Source organism: Gossypium arboreum, chromosome 7, assembly GCF_025698485.1.
Source record: "Gossypium arboreum isolate Shixiya-1 chromosome 7, ASM2569848v2, whole genome shotgun sequence".
NCBI lineage: Eukaryota > Viridiplantae > Streptophyta > Magnoliopsida > Malvales > Malvaceae > Gossypium > Gossypium arboreum.
Genome location: NC_069076.1, coordinates 43,014,006 through 43,019,266, shown reverse-complemented (window position 1 = coordinate 43,019,266; position 5,261 = coordinate 43,014,006). Strand labels below are relative to the sequence as shown.

General features: G+C 36.1%; 1 long non-coding RNA gene across 1 annotated transcript; it reads left to right on the top strand.

Moving 5' to 3' along the window:
- The first annotated feature begins 3,429 nt into the window (after nucleotides 1–3,429).
- LOC128295147 (uncharacterized) lies at nucleotides 3,430–4,456 on the top strand. The gene is made up of 2 exons (XR_008285469.1): nucleotides 3,430–3,496; nucleotides 4,281–4,456. It is a non-coding gene; the product is annotated as an uncharacterized LOC128295147 (long non-coding RNA).
- The last annotated feature ends 805 nt before the right edge of the window (nucleotides 4,457–5,261 follow it).

The following is a 5,261-nucleotide window of genomic DNA, read 5'->3' as shown; positions in this document are numbered from 1 at the left end:
TATAAAGATGAAGAACGAAATAAATCGGATTTAGATCGGGGAAAATCAAAGATTATTGAATAATCGATCTAGCCCCTCTATTTCAACTACGAGGTAAGTTCATACGCAAATAAATACCTTTAAATTTATTTATAAGTGTTTATTTGTCATTGAATTGCTATGAATTTTGAACGAGCAAATACGAACAAGAATCAATGAAATTATGATATCTGAAAGTCCGTACAAACCTAGGAATAGTATAGGATACAAATGTCATGACATTAGGATTACTGAGATATGATTACATGTAAGACCATTTCTGGGACATTGGCATTGTATTGTGATTACGTGTAAGACCATGTCTGGGACATTGACATCATTATATGATTTCGTGTAAGACCATGTCTGGGACATTAGTATCGATAATGTGATAACATGTAAGACCATATCTGGGATATGGCATTGTACAAGCTATATATGATTTCTAAGTATCCTTAACTATTCTGAAAGGTTCAACGTGCAAATTCAAGTCGAGAAAGAATGTGTGAATGAGTTAAGTGACGCAAGTACGTACGAGATTCATAAGAGTATTGAAAAAGGAAGTATTTGATGAATTCACATGTGATATTTAATATGTATACATTGGGAAAGGTTTGTGAATTTATATGTGCTTATTCATGTTTGCCTATTTTATGGAATTGGTGTTGATTCATAAGAAGATTTTTTTGTATATGGCTTACTAAGCTTTTAATTCCTTGTTTTATAGATTATCGAAGCTAGCTTGGACATCGGGGATCATCAGGAACCGTCATCACACTATCGACTACTTGTTGGTACTTTTGGATGCTTTGTTAATATGGTGTATGGCATGTATAGGCTAGTGATATGATAATATGTTGAGTTATAATATAGCCATGAGATTTGGCTTGTATATGATGTAAATGTTGGTGTGTATTTGGCCATTTGATTTGGCTAGATTTATGAATTTAGTAAGTGATATAAGATGTATATATATTGCCTTATGTTTTGACATGTTTTGTATGGTTGTTGTGATGGTTATATGGTTGCTCAATTAGCAAATTATCAATGATATATCATGGTTGAGAAATGGCATGTTGTGGCTTAGTTTTAAGATAATGAATTGTTAGATTTTGTGGTATGAAATAGTTAATAAGATGGTGAGAAAATACATATAGAAGTTAAGGTCATGGCATATTGTTTGACATGATTTTGGCTGTGGATTTGAGTAGTGAAATGGAAAGATTTTAAATGGCATGAAATGTGCATGATATGGTCATTTTAGTTTCCTATTGCATGTGAAATGATGCCAAATGAATGTTTTAGGTACATGAATGATAGGTGGAAATAATGGTTTAAATAAAGCCTATTTTCGTGCCACACGGTTGAGCACACGGGCGTGTGAAACGACCGTGTGACCCCTAAATCCTAGTTAAAAAAGTCAGAGAGTTAAATAGCTTAGACACATAGGCTGGCACATGGGCGTGTAGCTGGCCATGTGACCCAAGCCAGTATACCCTCGAGTTTAGCCACATGGGCGTGTCTCCGGCTGTGTGGTACAAGCCAGTATGTATGCCCTGTTTTCACATGGCTTGTGACACGGGCGTGTCTAGTGGCCGTGTGACGCACATGGCCTGTTCACACGGGCGTGCGATCCCTTCATGCATGAAAATTTTCTAAGTTTCCCAAAGTTTTCAATGTTATCGGTTTAGTCCCAAACCTCTTCCAAGCATGTCTTAAGGTCTCATAGAACCTTATAAGGGACATTATGATTATGTTTGATTAATGTTTATGTAATAACGGATTCATGTATGAGAAATGTATGTTGTATGCTATATTTGATCGCTAATGCCTCGTAGCCCTATTCCGGCAATGGATACGGGTTAAGGATGTTATATAAATCGTGGCAATTAATGTCCATTAACACTACCAATTAAGCACTTTAACAAATAGTATGCATGTGACACCCCTAATGTGACCCTAGTCGGAGAGTGGTTTCGGGACCACAAAACCGAGTCACAAGAATAATTAGGTGTTATATTCTGTGCTTATTGTATGTGGAATTTGTATGCGTAAATATTTCGTGTCTTGATTTTTATTAATTAGGTGCTAATTTATAAGAAAGGACCCATGTGTTAGGACTTGAAAATGTGATAGGTGAATTTTTAAGTGGCCTAATAATGCATGAAGTGAAATAAATGGAGTTGCATGTCAATTATCCCATTTCCTAAGGTTAGTGGTAGGCCATGACAAATTATAGGCAAAGGAACATGTTTCCAACATGTTTTGCTAATGGTTGATGTTAGAATGGTTATTATATTGGTGTTAGTAGGAAGAAAAGAAAAAAAATGGGTATGTATGGTTGCCCCTCCCCATTGCCGTGTATTGAGCAAAGAAAAAAAAAGTTTGGTTCATCTTCCTCCTAGCTTAGCCGATCCTTCAAGAAGAAAAGGGAAGAGTTAGCATTCGGTCACTTGAGCTTGAACTAAGGTATGGAATCCATGTTAGTCTTTGAAATCTTTGCATATATGAAGCTAGTTACTAAGTCCTTTACTTGCCCATGTCAAAAATTTTGAAGGTGGTAGTAATACAAGTGTTCACCATGGAAGATGTTTAGGGAAATGGTTGTTGCCTTTATGATTTAAGGAATAATTAGAAATGGGTGAAAGAAACAAGTCTTTGTTCTTGATTCTTCTTGGCGATTCTAAGGGAGAAAAGAGAGCAACCATTTGGTTTTAAGCCATAAATAAGGTGAGAAATTCATATGAATCCTTGAAATTTTAGATGAAATTGAGCTAGTTACCAAGTATTTTTTAGGTGACCCATGTTAGAAATTGTGATTTTGGGGTGACTAGAACTTTTGGCCATAATGGTTATTGAGGATTAAGGTTATGTTTCATGCTAAACTTGATGAATCTTGGTGTATGGGTGCTTGAACTAAGCGAATGATCAAGTAGATGCATAAATACAAAGTAAGAAGAATCGGCTATTATGTGTAATACTATTGCGAATATGAAAATGTTATACTTGAATAATGTATATGGTTGGAATTGATAATATGAAAGGAAGGCTTAGATGTGTTTGTTTAAAGAAGGAATTGTTGAAGAATGTATGTGAACTTGGCCAACGTATTGACTTAGTACATATATGATGTGAAAATCTTGGAATTTATTTTTGATTTTTGTGTATTATGACCATGTATAATCGACCACATGAGTAATTTGAGCACTTGATGTTATATTAAAATTCTTGAGCTTAAATATATGGATGTATGTATATGTGGTCATATAATGGCGTTTTGGTTTAAAGGTTGAATGATAAATTATAATAAAGCGAGATGATATGAGATGCGAATGTGATTGACAAGTAAACATTATTGATAAAAATATTGAATACTTCTACTTGTATTCGTTAAGCTCAAGAGCAAAGGGAGCTAAATCCGATAAAGGGAAGGAAAAAGTGGTCGAATAGCCGTTGAAGCCGTCCGACGACATCCGAGGTAAGTCCTCAAGAAATGACCCTACTCGAATTATGTGAAATGAAATATGGATGTGTAATGATTATTGATTTATGTGTGTATGAGTATTTGAATGATACCCGGGCTAAGTCCCGAAGGCGATTATGCTAGTGATATGTTTGTGTTTGAGCCTTAGTAACGAAAATGAAATATGGATGTGTAATGATTATTGATGTATATGTGTGCATGAGCAATTGAATGATATCCGGGCTAAGTCCCGAAGACATTTATGCTAGTAATTATATCCGGGTTAAGACCCGAAGGCAATTGTGCTAGTGACTACATCCGGGCTAAGACCCGAAGGCATTCGTGCAAGTTGTTAAATCCGGGCTAATACCCGAAGGCATTTGTGCAAGTCGTTCTATCCGGGCTAAGACCCGAAGGCATTCGTGCATGTGGTTATATCCGGTTGTATTCCGAAGAAGCTTGGGCTGGAGGTGAGCGTTGGTTGCTGTAATAAATTTAATTAGTATGCTCGAAAAGCCCAAAGAATAAGGTATGTTTATATGTGCATTGGAAAAGTCGATATGTTTGAGTAACATTCGCTCAATCGACTAACGAGTTTTCAGCTATTGAATTGGTTGATATCTTGTGAAAGTGTATAATGATGAAGTGTGAAGTAAGTATGATTATGTGAATGTGTATTAATGAAATGATTCATTTGGCTATGTGAATGTAATGCTTTAGTTAAAGCTGATTTTATTGCTTGAGACTTACTAAGCATAAAAAAATGCTTACCCCGTTGCTTTGGCTCTCTGTTTTATAGATTTTGCTCGTTAGCGATCGGATTCGGGATCATTAAAGTCGAAGTCATCTACACTATCAAAGCCTCCATTTTGGTATAATTTTGGTTGAACTTTGAAATGGCATGTATAGGACTACCCTATTGTTGAAGGTCATGTACCTTTTGGTTTTGTGTAAGCTTGGATAGCCATGCGAAAATGGCTTATATCGTTTTAGTATGATTCTATAATCGTTTGTATGATGATCATTATGGGGTATGGAATTGTTTGAAAAGATTAGCCATTGGAATGGTTAATCGTGATCACACTTTGTGCTATGTATGCAAAAGGGCCAATTGAATCGTGGAAATCATGAAATAGGTAATGGTTACCTTGAAAACAGATGCTGGCAGCAGCAGTGGTGTGGTTTTGAAAAATCACCAAAATTTGTAGGAATGGTATTAAATAGTTAATAAGTTATGTAAATGAACCTTGATGAGTCTACTTTCATATGGAAGAAACGAAACGGTCATAGGAGTTACATGTTAAGAGATATTAAAGCTATTGTGAGACAGGGCCAGAACGGTTTCTGGGTCCCCTGTCGCGACTTTAAAAATTTACTATAAATTATGCAGAAAGAATTAGAAGTCATGCCTTATATGTGCAGATTCCATTTTGAGTCTAGTTTCATTAGAAACAAACGGCACCAGTATTAAAGCCCTGTACAGGGAGATATTCAAGTTGTAACGCGCGAAGGTCAGAGCAGTTGATCCCTGTAATATGGGTGACTTTTACTAATAAACTGTACCAATTGGCCCGACCAAAAATTCTAAAAATAAATCCATGGATGGATATATGAGTCTAAATTCAGGGAAAATTTACGGAATCAGTTTCCGAGTTTTGAAATTCGAGATATGATTTTTAAGGTGACAGTGACGCAGATTTCCAGCCTGTCTGGAAATGTCAAATTGGTGGGTGCAATATGTGGATTTGGCTTGTTAACCCCTCGTGTCCGACACCGGCGA